The 23,842-nt window shown below is 28.2% G+C and overlaps 1 protein-coding gene across 1 annotated transcript in view; it reads left to right on the top strand.

The window, feature by feature from the left end:
* The window catches only part of LOC107447219 (synaptogenesis protein syg-2), a 290,007-nt gene that overhangs the window by 165,375 nt on the left and 100,790 nt on the right, over positions 1-23,842 (top strand). The gene's annotated exons all lie outside the window — the stretch shown is intronic.

Raw genomic sequence — 23,842 nt, 5'->3', positions numbered from 1 at the left:
CTTCCAGAATATGGCAACATTTACCAAATTTCTGGCTCTATGGAAACATAAAAAAAACGGCAATTTTTATCTAATCGCTTTGGTAAGGACTTTAGTAATGATAGCCTCAAAAAATGTTCAAATTGATAACCTCTATTTTAAATTGTAAACGCTTCTAAACTTTATTTTTTATCGATACGTTTTTTTTTCTTGATAGCGATGTAAGGTATAAGCTAACACTATTAACCTTTTTAAAACGATAAGAAATAGGTATTTATGTAAATATACTCTGGCCAGGATTATTATTATTATTTTATTTTTGCGTATCATATATTCCAACGCTTGTTAAAGTATAAAAAGTATAAATATTTGAGACCCAGACGTTCATTCGTGCTCTTGTTCTATCGATTCCATTGTTGCATCTGTAGTCAGATTTTTAACACGTATCTAAATTTAGATTATTGATTATCGAAATGTATTTCAATTTGTAAGTTATATCTTTGCTTAAATTATTTTGTTATCGTGAGAAAAATAAATTAAATACATTTTCAAATGCTTTGAAGCATGAAACTTCTCATTAAGTGCTTAAGAACTGAAATAGAATCGTAAAATTGCGTTTAAGAAAACGCATTAATTCCGGAATATTTTAATAATTTTGGTATTAATTTAGAAAAATCACAGCATTTGCTCATCAATCGCGTACAGAAACAAGCAATTTCATTCTTGCACGACTCAATATAATTAACGGAAAATGTTCTGATTGAATTTGCATATGAAACATTTTTAACTGTTACTAAGCGTTCATCCGTTTAGCAATTAAAAACATTTAACATCAGCTCATTAACCGCATAAATTTTCAAAATGTGTTGTCATTAAGGGAAACCATTACGAATTGGGCGAAAAGTTAATTAGCATTTACCTTGCTCTTTGTCGCATTTTAATGTAATTAAACTCAAAATGAAAGGAAAAAAAAAACTTAAATTAAACTCGTGAGTTAAATATTAAGTGCGTGACAATAAATTCTTAAATCTCAGCACAAATGCTTCCAACTCTTTTATGATGAACGGAGAAAAAACAACTTTTCACAATCCGTGCGCGAAAAAGAATTGTAATCGTGTTTTTCATTTTTTTTGTCAAATTATCATTCGAATTTAACGCGTAAAAGTGTATTTTTTAAAAATGAGAAAAATGTCGAGAAAAATTTGAAATAGGCATTCGTATTTATTTTTTTTCTTATCACATTTAACTGCAACGTATAAATAAAGCTTCCCAGACGCGTAAGTAAAAATAAGCTTCCGTTCTCATAAAAAGAAACTTATTTATAAGATAAAGTAATAATTAATCATGCATATGAAATATTTTTTTTATAAACTTATTACTTTTTTTGCCATTTGCTAAAGAACAGAAAGAATTTGAAAAATAATAAATCCGTAGTTTGTCGCTTTTATATGTAAATATATTAATAATTTCCGAAAGACAACACGCCTTAAGATTTTATAATTAGTTAAAAATATTATTTAGCTAGTAAAAGTGATGAATTACAGCAAACATAAAGCACCAGAATTTAATAGTAATTGCAATGTCCTAAAAACATATTTTTTCTCCCAAAAATTTAGAAATGTCATGTTATGAACTTTAACAGAATTACTTTTGTTAGCTTGAAAAAAGAAATTAAAATCTGATTTTTTATTGCAGTAAAGGAACAATACATGTTAAAAAAAACAATAATCCACACTTATTTGTGAAGTTTCTTGGAGAAAAATTAAAATGAATGGTAATTAATAGTTAAAATTTATTGCCTTAATTCACGAAATCATAGGTTCCCTGGAGTTTTGTGTTATGTTTAACGTTATTAGCATACGAAAGTAAAATTCGACACGTTTGCTGTGAGAAATACAGATTTAAAATTAACAAATTTATCTTCGTGTTTCCCGAAACAGCTTCCTAGAAAATGTTTCAAACGAAAATTTCATCACATAACAAAAATACTATCTTGACTTGTTCAGAGATATTATTTTTTTTGAAAACGGTCAGACTTAGTACTACAATTCGATCAACAAAATTGATTAAAATGAACAACAAAAATAAAAATATTAATTTTCATTCAATGTTAGCCTGGAAATTGAACCCGGGAAGCCAGCGTGGCAACAGAAAGCATGATTTTCCGTATTATCCTGTCATACGGTACACACAGTTTTAAAATCGATAAAAGAATGTTGGAATGCATCACAGATTTAACAATGAGGAAGCATTTTTCTTTTTCGTTTTTTTTTTCATGTTTGAGAGTTCAGGTTCTATCAAAATTCTTTAATATCGAGATGAAATGATTGTCATAAGTAATGAAATAAAGTTTTAGCATTGTTGAATTATCGGAAATGAGAGCTTTCGTAATCCTTCACCAAGGGATGTTTAACAATAATAAAAATCCAAATAATGAAGACCTCACTGTAAATTTTCATTTCCATTGGCATGGCATAGAATGTGCAGTAAAAATATGCAAAAACAATAGAAAATATTTAAGTGAAATACAACTAAAAGAATTGATCGAAGTCATCATCTTAAAATTTCTCTGGCACGCAAGTCAAGCGCTGTCTCACTGTCACCGTAAAGTAATACATATCGACTGAGGTAGATCAGATCTGCTGAATTACAGAATTACTGTTAGATAAGATCTGCTGAATTACAGAATTACTGGTAGATAAGATCCCCCGAATTACAAAAGGGGCAGCTAGGATTCACAACAATCCCAATGCGATGGTGATGGTCTTCCAGACAGTCATGTCTGCAGTTTATTACATAATAGTAAGTAGATACCATTAGCCTCTTAGTATTGGTTGCTTGTACTAGGCTACTACCATTGTTTTCTTACTACTGCTAAAAGTTTTCCAGCCATCCAATGCTTTAATTTTGTCCTATCATATCATGAATTGATGCTTTATAATGTCGATCCATCATTTGCTTAAAGTCTAGTTTGTTAAAGTGGAGTGATAGAACAGAAGGTTGCATTTGAATTAGTCACAAGCCCTCTTTTCGAAACTATCAGCCTGCTTATTCTCAAAAATAAAACAATGGTCAGGTATCCATTGAAGTACCACACCTTTCATTTTTAAAATTAAATCCCACAAATGCCACCAAAATTGAGAGATTTCTTCTGATGAAGACAAATTAATTAAACGAATCGCAAAATAATAGAACTTTATCAATATTATTTTCAAAAATTAATGAATTTTTAAGAGCAATATTCGGATAGCTTTTACTTCTCCATCAAAATCTGTTCGGATAAAAAAAAACTCATCTTACAATGTCGAGCTATTGAGTCCTAAAAAGAGCCATCTATGTAAACATGCAACTACTAAAATTCCGGATACTTGGTGGCAATAGCATTTAGNCAGAATTAAATAGTAACTGTGCAATGCCTTAAAAATATTTTTTTTCTCCCAAAAATTTAGAAATTTCATGTTAAGAACTTCAGCAGAATTTTTTTTTGTTAGCTAGAAAGAAAAAAATTAAAATCTGATTTTTTATTGCAGTAAAATAATAATTCATGTTATATATAGATAATGAAATTTAAAAAAAAAAACAATAATCCCCACTTATTTGTGAAGTTTCTTCGTGAAAAATTAAAATGAATGGTAATTAATACTTAAAATATATTGCCTTAATTCGCGAAATCGTAGGTTCCCTGGAGTTTTATGTTACGTTTAACGTTATTAGCTTACGAAAGTAATATTCGACACGTTTGCTGTGAGAAATACAGATTTAAAATTAACAAATTTATCTTCGTGTTTCCCGAAACAGCTTCCTAGAAAATGTTTCAAACGAAAATTTCATCACATAACAAAAATACTATCTTGACTTGTTCAGAGATATTATTTTTTTTTAAAAAACGGTCAGACTTAATACTACAATTCGATCAACAAAATTGATTAAAATAAACAACAAAAATAAAAATAATAATTTTTTATTCAATGTTGGCCTGGAAATCAAACCCGGGAAGGCAGCGTGGCAACCGAAAGCATGATTCCCTGTATTATCCTGTAATACGGTACATACAGTTTTAAAATCGATAAAAGAATGTTGGAATGCATCACAGATGACACACGAGTAAGGAGGCATTTTTCTTTTTCTTTTTTCATGTTTGAGAGTTCAGGTTCTATCAAAATTCCTTAATATCGAGATGAAATGATTGTCATAAATAATGATATACAGTTTTAGCATTGTTGAAGTATCGGAAATGAGAACTTTCGTAATCCTTCAATAAGGGATTTTTAACAATAATAAAAATCCAAATAATGAAGACCTCACTATAAATTTTTATTTCCATTGGCATGGCATAAAATGTGCAGTAGAAATAGGCAACGAAATATGCAAAAAATATGCAATAAAATATGCAATTAAAATATGCAAAAACAATAGTAAATATTAAAGTGAAATACAACTAAAGGAATTGATCGAAGTCATTATCTTAAAATTTCTCTGGCACTCAAGTAAAGCGCTGTGTCATTGTCACCGTAAAGTGATACATATCGACTAAGGTAGATCAGATCTGCTGAATTACAGAATGACTGGTAGATAAGATCACCCGAATTACAAAAGGGGAAGCTAGGAATTACAACAATCCCAATGCGATGGTGATGGTCTTCCAGACAGTCATGTCTACAGTTAAAAGACTGAGCAAAGCAAGTAGGCAACAACTGCTTAGTATTACATAATAATAAGTAGACACCATTAGCCTCTTAGTATTGGTTGCTTGTATTGGGCTACTACCATTGTTTGCTTACTATTGATGAAAGTTTTTCAGCCATCCAGGGCTTTAATTTTGTCCTATCATGAATTGATGCTTTATAATGTTGATCAACCATTTGCTTAAAGTCTAGTTCGATGAAGTGGAGTGATAGAACCGAAGGTCGCATTTGAATTTGTCACACGCCCTCTTTGCGAGACTGTCAGCCTGCTTATTCTGAAAAATAAAGCAATGGCCAGGTATCCATTGAAGTACCACGCATTTCATTTTTAAAATCAATTTCCACAAATGCCACCAAAATTGAGAGATTTCTTCTGATGAAGACAAATTAATTAAACAAATCGCAAAATAATAGAACTTTATCAAGATTATTTTCAAACATCAATGAATGTTTAAGAGCAATATTCGAATAGCCGTTACTTCTCCATCAAAATCTGTTCGAAAAAAAAAAAACTCCTCAACTTACAATGTCGAACTATTGAGTCCTAAAAAGAGCTATCTATGTAAACATGCAACTGCTAAAATTCCGGATACTTGGTGACAATAGCATTTAGAGCATAACACCATCTGTTGAGTTGCTTTTGAACTGTTGAGCTGATTTTTTGTCAACATACAAAACATTTGTTAAGTTGTTTTTCTTAAAAAGTGTAACTGAAAAACATAATTTTCTTTCAACTCATACCATATTTGAGGGATTAGCTACTTCAAGATTCAGTCTGAAATACTGGACAAACTGAACAAAACAGTTTTTATTTTCTCTTTTTTTTTCATTTATTGGATAGTCATTCCAGTAAAGATTTCCAGTTCTGATTAATTTATCATAGAGATTTAGAGCTCTTGCTTCAAAGGTAATATTATTTGGTTTGCTGCTTCTCAATAAAAGTATTCGATCAATGACTGTTGATATGACGGCTCCAGTAATGAACTTTAGTGATACATTTCGTAAAATTTCTAATTTTTTGAAACTTAATTGCTTACCATAATAAGGGAATCTCAGCTTTAAGTTATAAAAAGTAGAATAAAAGTCCTATAAGTAGTATTCAAAATTGATATATTACATCTCCATAGCGATTAAGTTAGAAGCTTATAAACAGTCATTCTTTTCTGAAAGCGTTTTGGAATTTATTCAATGCGACCTCCAGTTCAGTTTATTAACATAAGACAATATAACCGGTATTCCTTCTCAGCACTACAGCCTAATGCAATCCAAGGCTATCTCAGTCTACTTCTTACATGCAGAACGCTTCATTGCCAAGTTTCTCTGCCTATTCACTCCCAACACAATCAAATTCTTTTCGACGCTATCTCATTACATGTTACATGAGTTACATGTCTCGTTACATGAGTTATCTCCTTACATGTTTGCATTTTCTTCTCGTCTCCTCATTCTTTGAGATTTAATTTTTTTGCCGAATCAAGATCTTTGCATCAAAAAATGCGTTCCATTCATTTGTTTCTGTACGACTTTATGACTCTTAAAGTGTTGGGTTGTTTGCATTGATCCAAATTTTCTGAACTTTCAAAATTGTTAAATGCTAACTTCGTTTTTAAAATAGATGCAAGTTAAATGTCGATGGTAAGATACCTCTCAATATCCTTTATTAGTTTTCCATATTACGACCCATTCTTTCTTTTTATCTAGTAATTATATCTGTTCATTTTTTGAAAGTATAATAACAAATTACAATATTTTTTATTAAAATATTATTGAAATTAAAAAAAAAACAGGTTTAATTTTTTTTCACAGATTAATTTTGTTTATGTTATATTTGAAATACTGTAATTTCAGTGAAAACTCAATATTAAAAAATTCGTCAAACTCGGACAGCATAAAACCACATAGTCAGAAGAGTATTTTTTTAGCTTTTTTTTTAAAAAAAATACGGTAATAAGTAATCGTTACCAGCATCTTTTTCGTTTTACACCGTCTTCTTTTTGGCAAGATAATTTGTTGGTGGGATGATTTGATTATGATAGAAGGCAAAACAATATTAAAATACTAAATCAAGGGAAATAAATTACTTGTTGAACAGTATTACTTAAAGTATTTAATAGGTAATAGAAAAGAAAAATTATAAAAAAAAAAACGAAAAAAAACGAAACTTTATTAAGTAGTTCTAATTTTTTTGTTTTTCAAATATTGCAGAAAATCAAATATCCTAATTAATGAATAGAAAATCATAAAAGTAAATAAATCTACCAAGACGGGGTCGGGTAGTTTTAAAAAAGTATATTTAGCCATAAGAAAATCCAAAAAAAAATTTTTTTTAAAAAATGAAGATTAATTTTGCTGCACCAGTTAATTGGCATATATCATGAGTATTTTTTTTTACCTCTTTTTCGTCTTTCTTTTATTTATTATTTTTTTCTTTTTTTCTCGTCAACAGGCCACAGCAGTGATCAACATGGCAAGAACCATTTTAATGCACTTTTGTACGCAATTTCGATTTAAATATTCATAGCTTGAGATCTTTGATCTCCCCTATCTCATTTTCTTTTTGTATAAACACATTTTCAAAACAAAAACGTTCTAAATATTATTGATACCTCATAATTTAAAGCATTTTCCAGCAGCAATATTTACATTTCGTTGGGATGTAATAATACATACATATTTACATTTGGGTGATATTTTCGAAGAATACAACTACATCGTATCGTCCTAATGACCGTGCAAGTGGGGACAATTTGAGATGAAAACACTTAGTGGCAGATCACAAGGTCAAAATGTGGTGCATTAACGCGGCAAATTATCATCCGCAGGGATAAAACTGACAAAATTAAGGGAACAGCGTGAATTCTTGCATGGTTTCTGCAACCTAGACATCATCATCTTAATAACAGCCGAGAAATGCTTTCCAAAGGCTCAGTACTTCATTATCTGTTGCTTGGTTGGATCTAAATTTTATATCCCGCATGCTCAGTTAACGACCTTGATGGCAACATTTTTTGATTTGGATTAGTTGTATCATTTCGTTTCCAGTAATTTTCCTTGAAATTCTGTTACAATTCTGTTTAAATTATGTTGCTTTTTAAAATTTGCAAATTAAAGGTAGGCTGATATTTTTTTTTTAAATTGTGCTTTTATTGTTGAGGAATATAAAGAAAAAAAAACTTTAAAATCAATATTATGAAAAAAAAATAATAGGGAAATACTTGTTCTCTTTGCAAATGTAATTCTATAATAATAAGTTAGCAAGCATTTTGAAATCTTTTTATTTTATTAATCATCACTAATAAGTAAGTCATATCCTAAAAATTTGCTAAAAATATAAAAAAAGTATGCTTTTGTCTTCTCAATGAGACTTTTTTTACCTCATTTTGTGCTTCAAGTAAAATTGGAACTTTGATTTTTTTCCTCCATGACTATTTTTCTCACATTTTTTCAACCTTAAAACAAATGTTAAAAAAATGAGATGAAAATGTATACGTAAAAAATATTTTGAATTTGAATTTTCTTTTTATTTAGTAATTGTTATAATCAAGAATCCAAATCATATTGTTTGAATTTTTTATGAACATTTTTTTTTGAAATCTAATGATAATAACATTTCAGTTGAATAAATGGTTTTTTTAAATCTAACAGCAAAGCATTTTGAAGATAAATTGAAATAAGGTAATTTTTATTTACATTAAAATTATTCTTCAAAAAATTTAATATTTAGGGATGTCTAATAAAAGCATTAATTTTTTAAACTATTCAAATTGCGACTAACGTAAAAAAAGCATAATGAATAAATCCTAAAACACAAAGGAAAGAACATAAATAAAATGTACTTTCCAAATATAATTTATGTACTTTCATATGCGCATCATTCACATTGTCTTTTTCTTTAATCTACAAAGCACAAAGTATATCCTTGCTATATAATTGCTATTGCGCTTTTTTTAAAAAAAAAGCCTCCCCATAGAATTGTAAAAAATGAATTCTATATACTTTTTAATGCTGAAAAAATCAAATTCAACACATTTAATAAGTATTTAAGAAATTGGCCAGCTCAAAACTTCAATTTAGCAAAATACAATATAAACACGTGTTCCAGTAATTCATTTAATCTTGTTCCAGGAAACTCAAAATTTTTACTTCTAAACATTTAGATTTTTACAACAAAAAGAAAAAAATCAAAGTGAATTTGTGTGCTGTGCACTGTTGACAGTATAAAACAAACAACCACTTAGTTTAAGAAAACATCTAATTTGGTGAAGGAGATCGGCACCCGAAATAACTTCTTTAATAATAAGTCAGACGAAGAAAACTAAATATATTCAAATTTCAACAGTAACTCCCTATTATCACGAAAAAGGAAGAGAAGAAGAAGAAACAGCTTAAATTGCTTATTACGCTTAATATTCTTCAAACTGATAATATTTTCAAGTTTCTAAATTTAATTAACTGAGGAGAGCTAAGAAAAGAAAAAAGAAACTGCTTAAAAAATTTTATTTTCTTTGAAGCGCAATATGCTACAGAAAAAGTAATTAAAATACTTGGCATTTTCGCTGTTTGAACATTGAGGTAAAAATTTATATGCTACTCATTTTTTTTTTTTTTTTTTATTTTCATATTTGTAGAAAGAAAAAGACTAAAAAATACAACAGTAAATTTTTTTTGTTTTTGGAAAAGGATAAAAAAATAATAATAATAAACTTTGTGAATTGGATAGGAATAAAATAATATGAATTACAAAAAAAGCAATCAAGAAAGTCTTTTTTAAATATTTCGAGTTTATAAATATCTGTTATTCAAAAGAAATGAAAATGATAAATATTTTTTGTCTTTATTAAAATGCTAAAATTAACTTTTAGAAATTTTTTAATTTTTTTAGCATCTCAGGATAATTATTTTTGCGATCAAAACAAATGGAATAAAAATAATTATTTTAATATCGGATAAAAAATTTACGTTTAGTAACAAAAACTTGCTTATTGAAATTCCCAAAGCTAGAATTTAAGCAGTAAATTACGCAGAAAGTGGTAAATTTATGATGGTTAAACTATTTAACATAATTTTTTCCATCGCATCTAGACACATTTTTATCTCATTTAACGTATTCTAATCTGAAAGCAACCATAAATATTTTGATGTTTTGCTTTCTTATTTATATAAAAAGAGAAATATTAAATAAAATCCTCATCTATGCAAATTAAAAATAAATAATGCCCTATTATGCAGAAATATTTTTAAAAATAAGCGTCACAAATGCAGTTATTTTTTTTTTAATTTGAAACATGTGGATAGGTTGTAGATTACTTATAAAATAAGCAACAACAAAAAATCAATATGAAAAAAGAAATTCTCTTTCATTTCTTTCCTCGTTTTTATTACAATAATTTAACTATTACCGAAAAAACATTTTAACTCAGTTACTATGCTTCCATATTCAACCTCGTAGTGATTTAATTACCGTGATTCAATGATTTTTCAGTAAATATTACTGTATAAAAATTGCAGTATATCAGATATTTTATTCCGTAAAATCATACCCTAAAAATAGATCATACGGTAAAAAGTACTGGCAACCTGATTACTGATATCTTTCCTCGTAATTTTGTCAGGAATTTTTTAAAGTTTAGATCATACACACTTTGTTTATTTAAATATATTTAGATCATTTAAAGATAAAAGTGAGTATAAAATAGGGAGTCCTAAAGAATTATCTTTTAAATTAAATTGTCCAACTCTCTGCTCAGGAAAAAATATATTAGTGATGGATAATTTCAAAATGGCGTAACTCAGAAATAGTTATTCAAAGTTTTTATGCATGTGACTTTATTGTTATAGCTTTCTTTCCACTGTAATATCATAACATATGGACACGGCACTTTTAAACCTTAAAGAAATGTAAAACATCAATTTTTTAATAATTTAATCGATTTTTTTTTTCACTTCCTGAATAAACAACTAAATGTGTTTAATGTTTAAATAATGAAAAAACGAGCATGACTTAAATTTTATATTCAACGAAATTATAGGCTTGTTTCAAGCAAAATCTAGAAGGAACGGCAGCAAAACTTACTTTTCTATTTTTCTTTGGCGTAAATGGTGCCGAAGAAACACATCCCAGAGATTTGGCGAGATCTGGACGATAAAAACTGTCAGCACATTATTCCCCTATCTTGATTATAGACAGTGTTCTGGAGGGTGGGCCACAGTTTCCATTGAATCTGTACAATGCGTGATAACATCACCATGTATTGGTTTGGACATTTGCCCATTAAGTTTGAGAGTTTTTATTTCTTCATCCCAATAGTGGCGAACAATGTTAGAGATAAGATAAATGAAATGGAACAAAGTATCACTCTAATAATTTTTTGTGCTTTTAAAAGCTTGAAAGACATATCTAGAAAAGCCGTACTGTTTTAATGTAATCACTTGTTCGAATTTATATTCCATTACAAACTTGTTACATTGTGAGGTGGTTTAAAAATGAAAGGTTTCAAAGGAATGGATGATATAAATGGTTTTACATAAACGGGCTTTGTTCAAAAGAATATAAAGTTTAGTAGTAGTTATCTGAGAAAGACTTTAGATAAGATATTTACACTTCTGTGTATTAGTGATTAGTAATTTTTTTTATGCAATTCTAAAAGTAGGAAAAAAAACCATTTATAATTATTTTTGATATAAAACATGATTAGAAGTCCTGGTTATGTTGTCTTTTATTTCTTGAACAGCACCATTAAGTATGACTTTTTTTCAAAGCTTATTATTTGCTTAAAAATGTATTATTTACTGTCGGTGTTTTCTTTTAACTTTAAGGAATTCATAGCAGATTTCGTTTTTGCAAAAAATTCTTACAAATGAAATTCCTTGTCTTTCATAACTAATAATAGCAAATTAATGCACAATTTGAATTTGGCAAAGGTGCTTCCTTTTTAAGTTAGAATATGTTTTTCTAAAAATTTTGATAATTAATCCATCACGATAGTCACAATATACCAATCGACAATGTAAGAGACAGAAATTAAGGAGGACTGAAAATTTATATTGTAAAAATAATTTACCGCAAGTAGCTTTTAAAATGTTAAAAATAATTCCACTTTCATTTTTATCATTCTGTGATATTTTTATAAACATGCTATTTCAAAATAGTAGCCAAAATTTGACAAATTTAAAGTAATAAAATTATTATGCTACGTAAGAAGTATTTCTAAATTTATTAAATATGATGTTCTTTTATAATTTCTATTTAGTCTTGCACACAATTTTTTTTTCAATACTTCCTACTAAATAAGAATATTGTATACTACGCTTATCGTTGCTACATAACACAATTAATTTTTAATTTAAAAATCAGCAATTCATATTTTTAATATTGAGTAGTGTTCCTTATTTTAACAAATTGTTCTATCATAATTTATATTCAGTCATGCACGTGATCATTTTATATTATTTAAAATGTTCATGGTAAGAACGTTGAACTATATCTATATCTATCACAATTCATATGTTTAAAACTGATGAATTTTTTCTATATTTTAAAGTAATGCCCCTGGTTTCATTAAGTTCTACATTCCTAATTTCTTTTCAATTGTGCATGTAATCATTTTACGCTACTTGAAACATTCATTGTGACAACGCTTCAGTCTTCCTTTTAAATTTAAAAATTCATAATTCATATGTTCGAAACTAATAAATTTGATCTGTATAATTCTGTTCTATCAATTTAAGTAGTGCCCCAGGTTTTATTAAATTATTCATTCATAATTTCTATTCAATCACGTACGCTATCATTTTACATTAGTTAAAACGTTCTTGGTAACAACGTTACACTATTCCTTTTTAATTTAAAAATTAAAATTCATACTTTGATTACAGTATTACGTTAAAATTTCGTTCCTCTAATATGAATAACTGAACAAAATATCAAAAAATACATTTTAAAGCTCCTCTATAAAAATGTATTTCGTTTAAATCCGCGCAATTTATTATTTTCGTTCCTTATGACGAGATGGATTCTTTTATTCAAAATCCATGTCATTCTTTTCCCCCAAATGAAAGAAACTCGGTGGAAATAAAATTCGTAAACTCGTAAGAAGTTTAGAAATTTTATAAATAAACTTTAAAGTGTGTTTCTTGAATATATAAATTTCTTGCATCTGCGACACTTACCAAAGACTTTGAATTCTTTATAGCCAGAAGAAAACTAAAAATTTCTTTCCACGAAAAGTGTGCTAAACTGCAACTGTTGCCATGCGAAAAAAAAGTTTATATATATTTAGAAGCAAACGGCCAAAACTGTACCTAGTAAGAATCAAAATGTTATTTTTTGCAAACCCTTTTAAAAATATTCTGATGATGCACACATTGGTATTCAGAGCGAATCTTTAAACATTTTTGTTACTGAATTCGGAATATTCCACACGCGTTCTTTTATAATATATAAATACCTACTCGATTTTAAAACTTTTCATTCTGCTGCGTATACTAGTTGTTGTCGAGAATTTATATCTTTGGAGTTAAGTATTTTTTTCTCTTCCAGAAAACAGAATAACTTCTTTTCATTTACACTAGCAGAAGAAGAGAACTATGCATCTAATATGTATGCATAAAATGGATTACATTTTTTTAATATTAAGATGCTATTTTTTATTCATTTAAAGCATCAAACTTTAAGAAACTTCATCTCAGCATCCTAATGTATATTATGTAATGCGTGATTTACATTATNTTTCATATATTAGCGACATAATATGTATGCATAAAATGGATTAAATTTTTTTAATATTAAGATGCTATTTTTTATTCATTTAAAGCATCAAACTTTAAGAAACTTCATCTCAGCATCCTAATGTATATTATGTAATGCGTGATTTACATTATTCATAATTTTAATGTAATTACTGTAAATACTTACTTAAATAATGTAATTACTTAGAAATTATGCAATGCATAATTTCTAAGTAATTACGATAAACCATTTCTGAAGACCAGAAATACTTTTATCACTAGCAAGACTGGACATTGCTGTAGACTAGATAGAAGGTGCCAGTTTGGCCCTTCCCCGATTGTTTAAGCGTAGATCAATTAGGCATCCAAACTTTTAAAATATATTCGAAATTCCATGTTTCAAATTCTGCTGAATTTTACTCGATTTAGGTTAGTGAAAATATTTGATTAAACGGACCACTCCGTCTTCATTTATAGGTAGGTATACATGAGTTTCTCAGATAATTGAATTTCCTTTTCTTTATAAATAAATATTATTTATCTATATTCATACATTGAAATACTCTTGTTTTTCAATGAAACTGGTAATAAATAGTCTTTGTATGCCAAGCCCAAAACTATATGGGATTATGGGATATTTACCATAATAAGATAGCAAGATGGTTTGATTCGATCAATGAAACTTGACCCACCACAAAATTTGTAAACTACAAATCGTTTGCACCCCCACCCTCTTTTACATGGTTGGTCACTGCAAAGTGGGGGATCAGATCATATGAAGACCACCCATAGGGTCAGCAGAGGCGGAGATCAAGATTTATGAAGAATTTAATATGAGGAAAGCCTTTTCAATTTGTTGTTCTGGAATATAACATTTCTTTCAATTTCTTTTTGTGGGTTATATGGTTTCATAACTATCAGTTTTTGCCTTCCTCAATGAAATAGATACCCCACAAAAACAAATTGAAAATTTGTAATCTACAAATCGTTTGTGGTTGCCCTCTTTGGCATGGTGGATGCTAGAGGCGAGTAGAGAGCTTGAACGGCGAGAGGACCACTTGTCTGGTCAGCAGACGGGGAGATAAGGAGTGATAGATTTATGAGAAATACTCAACGCTTTCAGTGCGTTATTTTTCAAACTAAATAGCAGTAAAAAAATGACCAGAGGGACCAACTTGACTCTATCCGTCTTTCTAAAGTCAATTTACATTGCTTCGTTAAAAAAAAACTAGTGTCATAATCGTGAGAAAAGAAGTTTTATAAAAAAAAAATATTTGCGAATTAAGAAAAAATGGTACTAGAATCAACTACATCTGTAGCTTTTGATTTATTAAATATAACATCGAATTATTTTTTAATAGATAGAACTTATCAGTGAGTTTGAATTAAATTTTTCTTTTTAAAAGTATAAATTTCTTTTTCAAATTTTACATACAAAATTATAATAAATTTTAAGCATCGAAGTTATAATATTTTTAATAATTTAAATACTTATAACATTTATTTCAATAACTTATCCAATTCAATTAATACCAGAAATAAGTCAATTTGATATTTACATACCGTTTCATTAGTTTTAATTGACTTGCTTATGCACTATTTGATATTTCGATATTTGTGATAAGAAGTAATCGAGAACAGTAATGGAGTATTTTATGGTAGTTTCAATAATTCACGAAAAAAAAATTTTTTTTTTAGCCCGAATCTCTCAATAAAACCATAGAAAAATATTGTGTTTCAGATTAAGGGAAGTAACAGTTCCAAAACTTTGTAAATTAAAATACAATAGTGGAAGGAAACGTTCTCTCTGAGTTATCCAGGAAATTGGCGAAACTGACTTATCCTCGCTACCCTACACTTCGCCAATACTTAGATGCGCAGCTATTTTCATCGTTAATCGATAGAGACTGCAAACCCTTTGTTGAAGTTTTGGCTACTTGAAACTGCCGTGGGCATTATCTTTGTTTGAAAGTTTGGGTTTTCGCGTGCCTTGAACCATGTATAGCTGGCGAGGAGTGATAGTAAATGGCGAAAGCAGTTTGTTGTTCTTTTTTATACTCTTTTTAAATAGTATGAAGAGAAAGTATATTTGTTTGCTTAACCGGAAAAATTTATTGCTTTTGGATAATATGATATGCATAATTTTCTCGTTATTTTTCTTGCTTTGCCTCTCAATTTTTGAGAAACGATCTCTCTCTAAAAGATTCAGCATTGTAAGCATAAGATAAATATTTTAGCGATGTGTAAATCTAATTAGTTAGGCCAGAAGTGAAGTGGAGAAAAAAAATCTTTTCAGCCTAATCATTTGAATGTAAGAAGCGAAGCTATATAAAAGAGAAACGGGTTCGGAAAAGCAGTTTCAGAAGACTCGTATTTATTCAGAAATTAGTTTCGAAGTGCATGATATGAATATTTTAAGCCTTTGAAACTTTTTTCACCCATTTATGGGATCAGGAGAGCTATAAGCTACCCTTTGACGATGAAAAATAGATGAGATACTAAGAATTACGATGGACTGTCCATATTATTATTTATAAAACTCTCGTAAGTGGCTAAAAGCACAACAAACTATCTTCAGTATTATACTAGGAGGGAGTTAATACATTCTTTAGTCTTAATTGAGTTAAGATCAGGCAAAAGTTGGCTCAGTATACTAACGTTTCACTTCAAAATTAGAGGGCTGAGATTATCAGATTAAGTGAGAAGTTCGTATTAAAGAAGACCGTACAATGCATTTAATCTCAGCGAAAATTTCAGCAGAAATCATTTTTTTGACTTAGCAGTACTTAATTTAATATTTTTAAAGATAAAAACTAATAAATGAATCTCAATTTTATTATTTGCAGCAAAAAGGTTTTAATAAAGTTTATTTATTTATAATTATTTTTATCCATTTATTTATTTTTATTTAGAACATATAAAAGTGAGCATACTAATGAAATTAAGAATAATTTTCTGGATTTTTCATTCAGCTTGGGCAGTTTTTTATTTCGGTGATATAGAAATGCATGCTTCGTTTTAAAGGAACGAGAATTTCAATGAAAGCAAATCATGTTATAAAGAATAATTCCAAATTTAAAGAACTCTCCAAAAACATTTAACTTTTTCATTGAAACAATTTCGAACGTGAAATTAACATTATTAAATCATTGCTTCTTTTATGCTGCAGTGATGAACAAACTATCAAAAACTACAAATAATAATCTAAAAAAAATATTGATACATAAATAGTTGTATTAATCATGTAAAAAACATTTTTCACTCTATGATATGCCATTATAGACATTACACATTTCCTAGATTTCAAAAATTTCTTTAATTTCATAAATTTAATTTTTTTAATAATTCCTAATCCTATTATAATTAAATTAAACCAACTATATAATTTTTACTGCTTTTATATAAAGCGAGTATAAATATTTTAATTATTTTCTTTAGTAATTGCGACGGTCAACTTTTTTATCCAATACAAATGTACTCATTAATTCACTGTCTCGACTTAAGCGAATATCAAAATATGTTTTTTACTTTAAGCCACTTTATTTTTCTAACAGCAGAAAGTGATTCGGTAACATGGTTGTATTAATGCCATGGTCTTCTTGGTCATTAAGCTGTAGTAAAATTATTTTAAATGTAACACTTAATAAAGCTGGAATTAGTTTTTTATTTTTGACTATTTTATCTATCGACTATGGATCTCTTCCCATGCTCATAAGTGTCCGTTAAGAACTCTTCATTCTATAACAATTTGAAATTCTTGGTGTTAGGACTGGGGATTTTTGGAAGCCCGGTAGTTCATCGATCCAATCGTTAATAGTTGCAAAAAAATGCATCTCTTAAAAATGCATTTCTTCTCCCCTAACAAGGGAAATGCTTACTATTTTACGTCAGTTTTATACTGGCTATTATAAAAATATTCCTTAAATAAAGCAATTAATGCTCAATATATTAGTAGACTAATCCCTGTTTCACAAACGCAATTTACAACACAAAAATTCCAATACTTTAATCATGACTCCACAAAATTAATGGAAATCTTAATTCTTCCTCTAAAACTGGACTAATTGCTACCATACACACCTGTTTCTAGCTTCCTAAATTAAATATTTCTTTATAGCAATTTTGAATTTTCGCCAAAATTAATCGATTTTAAGTTTATTTTTGATAGATTTTATTTAGTTCAAACTCAATTTATATATTTAAGTATATTTTATTTCATTAAAATTTTTCAATAATTTTATTCTTTGTGCTTATTTTTTAATGCAAATCGTTTTTAATTTTATAAACTCTCTTTTAGTTCAGTTTAAAATTAAAACTTTCAGCAAAAAAAATATTTTTAGGTAAAAATATTTTTGAACTGCATTAGATTTTATACCGCTTTCATTTTATTTTATTTAAAGTCAATTTAGAAATTTTGAAATAATAAAGATTTTTATTTCCTTTTGATAAAGTTCAATAATATTTTCAAAAATGTTTTGATAAATATTTTGATAAAAATCTTTACATCTTATAAACCTTTACTTTGAGTAAATAGAACTATAATTTTTTTTCTAAAGCATAAAACTACAATGAGGACCATATTTTTACAAAGAAAAGCGATCTAAAATTTGAAGAAAAAACAAACTCATTTTTCTTTTTCATATATTTTTTTTTTTCAAAATCATTTCTTTATTTTTCCATACCTACGTATGTGAACAAAAAGTTTATTCAAATCAGGTGATATACTCAACCTTGTTTTCTCGAAAAAGGATATAAAAAGAAAAAAAAAATGGGAGAAAATATCACCCTCGAGCTTTCTTACGCATATAACATAAAATATCAATGCATTTTGAAAATATGAACGAAAATACAAAGAGGCCGCAAACCTAATGATAGCCGAAGCAAACAGAATTCCCACAAAGGACTTGAATCGTCGATATGCAATATTTGTGGACTTCTTAAATTGAAGTAGGTATAAAGAAAAGAGTTGAATATGTACTCATGAAATTTTAGAAGGGAGTTTTGACTAGATGTTTTGATCATTTTTAAAAGTTTGAATTTTTATCGTATTTAATATATTTTACATAAAAATCAACATTGTTTTGACCTGGTCATAGAAGCGATATCTTAATAGAAATTCTGTTTAGGAGTTGAATCATGCGAATAATTTGCATAATTTGCGAATAGGATACCTGTAAGTGACGTCATCTCGAAGATTCATAAGTTCATCAGGTTCAACTCCCACGCATGACGTCGCTTAGAGTTATCCAATTAAATCTGATTTAAATCACATGGCCGGGCCTAATCACGTATTCTTCTTCTTATGTTGCAAGTACCCAATTGAACAAGCAAACTGAACGTCTTGAGACATGATTTGCTGATATCCAATGTTTGAGTTTTTTGATTGAAAATGAGAGAGAAAAAAAACATGAGCAAAATAATAAACCCATAATATTTCTGAGATGAACTTTTTATCTATTGATTTCATGCCCCTTTATACTTTTGAAATCATATAAAATTTAGCCGATGCGAATTTGGCACTTTTAGTGCAATAAACAATTAAGTAATCAATTCACAAATAACCAATACAATAACTTCTGAAAAATATGTAGTACAAAATTTAAAATAAGATTAAAAATTAGTGCAAGAAATATAAACTTTTGAAATTTCAAATTTAAATTTTTGGTCAAAAGTTGTTTTTTTTCTTTTTGAATTTGTTGTTTTGATAATGAAACATCAAATAAGCAATGAATTTCTACATCTGAGACATTAAGGAAATTGAAAACAAGGTCTTAATGTAATTTATTTATGAAATATGTTCGGAAATCCACACAAGATTTGAATCGTGTGCAATTTGTGTAATAAACGAGCAAAAAGAATTTCTGTAAAACCTCTAATTGTAAAAATATGCAACATTTGTGGAGTTCTTTGAGTGAAGAAGAAATAACAAAAATTATAACAATAAATGCATACAATTTCAGATGCGCATTTTTAACCAAATGATTTGTGCCTATTAATAACATCGACACAGATCAGTACACAAATGCACATGTACTTATACAGTAAGGCAGTTTAAAAATCAGTTTATTTTCAAATATTTAAATTGTTAGTTCATAACTCCATTAAATAAAAATCCTATATTCTTTTAATTGGAATGTGAATTTCAAATGTCATTGTTACAGGATATGAATCTTCAAAATAAGCTTCATTCCCAATCCGACAAAATTAGTACGGATAATTTTAATTTAGATTTGAATTGTTTTCATTTAGATTGACTGAAATCTGTACACAAATGTGTATGTATTTGCACAGTAGGGCTACTTTAAAATCATTTTATTCACAAATATTTAAATTGTTACTTCTTAACTCCACAAAATAAAAATCCTATATTCTCTTAATTGGAATGTGAATTTCAGATGTCATTGTTACAGGATATGAATCTTCAAAATAAGCTTCATTCCCAATCCGACAAAAACAGTTCGAATAGTTTTCATTTAGATTTGAGTTTCAATTTCAATTTTATTTTGTTTATTTACTTTTTTGGAACGTGACTGAATCAACAAATCGGGTAGCATCGCTAGTAAATTAGAATGGGAGGTAGAAAGCCCCATTCGAACAATGATAAAAAAAGAAGTTAAACTTGTAATGGGAAAACAATTGAGTGAAAACTTGCGCTCTTCCCATTCTATGCTGGCTTTAATTTTATACTTTAGATACTGTTGACTCTTTCGTTTTGGAAACTTAATTAATGGTATGAGTGTTTTGGAGACAGCAGTGTTGAATGCGAATTTCTAATGCAGCATTCGTTGCGGCTGCATCGAGTTTCAATTGTAAATAAGAAAATAAATTTTTCCCGATATCTTTTTTAAACAGTTTTGTTCGCGATGGGAAGAAATACAAAATGATAAAAAAAGTACTTTCTCTAAGAAGTTTGGTGGAATAAAAAAAGATGAATAAGGAAAAAAAATGGGCGTAACCACAACTGTGACAATGTCTATTTGTCAAGTCGATAAAAAGTGGATAAAAATAAACATAAAGAAGAAAACTTTCCGCCAAATCGGAGATTAAATCGCCAAATTCGACGAAGTGTCAACATCTTTTGTTTTTCTTGCCTTTGAGATGCAACGTTACATTTTCCGCCCCTGGCTGCATTTCAAAAATTAAGTTTAGCTTTTTTCTCCAGATTTTCCCCTAGCTTTTGTTTTTCTAAAAATTTCTTGTTTCTCTACATTTTCCAGCACCTCGCATTTTATTGATTTTTTTTTTTTACTGTTTAATTCTCTCGTCTTCCAGACTTTTCTGTATGTTAATTAACGTCTTCGACGTTAATTAGCGTAATTTCTACCAAAATATTAAATATAGTCTTTTTTTTTTAATTAACTTCGTTCTTTGCTTTGGAATAAATTTACTTTTGTTCATATTGATGAACTTTTTTCCATTTATAAGAATATTCAATTTAATAAATATTTATTTGTAAATACTTTAAAAAAATTTTCCTCATACAAAACGTTGTCTTACCAAAGCCATTTTGAAACTAAAATAACGACGAATCGCGAATTGACTGACTTTGACAAGTTTTTCAAAACTGAAAGTCTTGAAGCAATGCAATGGTAAACCACACTTTTTTCCAAAAAGAAATTTTTTTTAACTTTAAACTGTTACCTGCTATTGTTTTCAGGTAGGTAGTACACACGTTTTCAGAATTTTTGCATTATAAAAGAACAATACATAGAAACACCTTATTGTCTAAATGGAAATAGTGGTTAATATTACTTTTATTCCGGAAATATTCTTAAAAACATTTACCTAATGAAATTTAAAATGTGGCTAATCATTTAACTTCTATGATGCAGAAGTACTTAAACAGTAATTTAGTTTTCGTTCAAAACACAGCAAATATAGTTTATAATATTATCACCGAGTTTCGTAACAAAATCCTTATTATAGGAGTAAGGATGCCTACTGTGAATAAAAATTATTGAAAGATATTATTTCTTAAGAAATGCATTTAAAAACTTATTCATATACTTATTCAATTTGCTTACAGATGCATTTTATAATGTATTTAATTAATAATGTAATCATCGTGATAGTTAAGTTGCAAGCATTAAATGCGACAAAGCGAAATCAACATATTGTAAGGGAAGTTTATATCGAATTAAAACTATTTAAGTTATAAAAATGGTTTTAAAATCCTTTAATTCCCACTTTTTCTAGCCATGTCTTCGAAAATTTTAACGCGTCTTTCATTTGTATTTTTTACCAATTCCTTATTTTTCTTGAAGTCATAAAAATGATTCACTTTCATCCCCGTTTCTCCGGTTATCTCAGTTTCAGCAATTTCCAAGACTTTTGTGGCGCCATCTAAGGACAGTCATTTAAAGTGTTTAATTGGATTTCAGGATTCAGGTGTAATATATAATTCTGTTCTGTTAAAAACGCGAGGATGAGATCTTGCTTCAAAACTAAACCATAATGCATTGTAAAATTTGAAATTTGTAATATAATGTAAATGAAATTAAGAAATTCTGTCTTTTTTTAAGTTCTAAAAAGTTTTATTTTATATTTATTTGCAATTATTTTGTCATGAAATTAATTATGATTGGAATTATGTATAATGCAATGTTAACTTTCTTAATTAGTACTTGTACTTGTAAGATTATTCTTTCATTGCATTTTATGTTTTGTCTGACTTATAATTCTCATATTGCATTTATTTTTCTCACAATGAAATGCTTTAAATATTTTAAGTATATTGCAGAAAACAGCAATATTATGCGAGAAGATGCTATTTATTCATTTATTTATTTAGTTTATTTCTTACGCAAATTTTAAGCCATCTAAATATGATAAAAGAAAGCATCTCAAGTGCGGCTAACATTGTCGCTTGCGAATAAAATCTTTTTAGCCTAGAGTAGAATCTTTTATCAAATTATAAAAATTAATTTAAAATTGAAATAAAATTACGAAATATTCTTTCATTTAAGAATTGCCACAACTCTAGTTTAAACAGCTTAAATTCCCCACTGTTACATTCTAATTCAGTAGACAATCATTTAAACATATCAGCTTCAAAGTATCATAAATTTACATAAAATATGATTGTTTCTCGTAAGATTTAATTCTCAGTTACCAAGAATTCAGTGATTAAAGCATTTTTAAATCTATATAACTGAAAACATGTATATGACTAGCCACATTTTACGTATTTTATATGGTGAAACCATCGACATTGACTAGTGAATTTTGAACACTTATATATAAGTGTATGTGTTTTTATAACTTTTTGTGTATTTCTAATAGGCAGAAGATACTTTTTTAAGCTTTGATTCCTTTGATTTTTAATAGTAACTAATATGATTTAAGCCAAATAAAGTCTTATTTTCAAACTGAGGGAAAAAGTGTAATCAGAACTACTTGAATATGGTGAAATGTAATGTATTTTTGTCTAAATTAAGAATAAAATTTGGTTATTATTGGTTTGGCTTTATTTGGGTTTTGAATTTAAAAGAAATTATCACAAAATTTGGCAAATTTTCAATAGTATTTTTATTTTGAACAATTTTAGTAATTAAAATGAATATTTATTTAGTCGTATGCATTATAACAGTTGTAACAGAAATAAACAAAATACAGTCTACAGTCACAATATCTATATTATGTAAAACGCTAATACGTACGCATCATGTATCAATAAAACCGATGATATTTCTTTTCTCGCGCTGGCAACAGTTTTCATTTTTAATTGATTGGATTCGGCGCGCAAGAGCACGTAGTGAGCAACCAGATAACAATAACCAGAGTGAGCATTATCAGGTTGTTCAATTCAGATTCATGCACTAAAAACATGACAATATTTAAATTAAACTCAATTAGGAATTAATTAATTAATTGAAGTGAGAATGCTTTAAAAGGCCGCTGTTGAATTGCTATTTTTCTACTGGGAGCTACCTAAACGTCTAAAAAACGTTTAAGTGTTTGTATTAAAATTTTTTATATTTCGCGTTTATTTGTGCATTGAATTTTCACGCTTTAAAATGCAGAATATTAGTGAAGCAATATTTGATAATTTATTTTGCTAATATGTTTCTTATTTAGCTAATGTTTTGATTTTTTCACCATGTACAATCTAAATAGCTAATATACTTTTTTAAAAGCCAATAAGAACATTGGTAGAATTCTTCTACATAAGTACAATACTATGTCTTTGATGATAAAATACTATGTCTTTGATGATAATATATTATGTCTTTGTGCTAGAACATTGTGTTCATTGGCGAGCGAGCGCAGCGAGCCATGGTTCCCGGCGTGAACCACATAGGATTGCGTAGCAATTCTCGGGGGTTGGCGAGCGTTAGCCAGCAGAGGGCAGAGCCTCCTAGTTTATATTTATTACCAATCAGGTCTTATAAAAACTTAATCTAAGTAGCATTGTTATTAATTGTTTAAACATTGCGTTACCATCAGTGCTT

Source organism: Parasteatoda tepidariorum, chromosome 5, assembly GCF_043381705.1.
Source record: "Parasteatoda tepidariorum isolate YZ-2023 chromosome 5, CAS_Ptep_4.0, whole genome shotgun sequence".
Taxonomy (NCBI): domain Eukaryota; kingdom Metazoa; phylum Arthropoda; class Arachnida; order Araneae; family Theridiidae; genus Parasteatoda; species Parasteatoda tepidariorum.
Note: the sequence above shows the minus strand (reverse complement) of the source record. Positions and strands in the feature narration are given on the sequence as shown.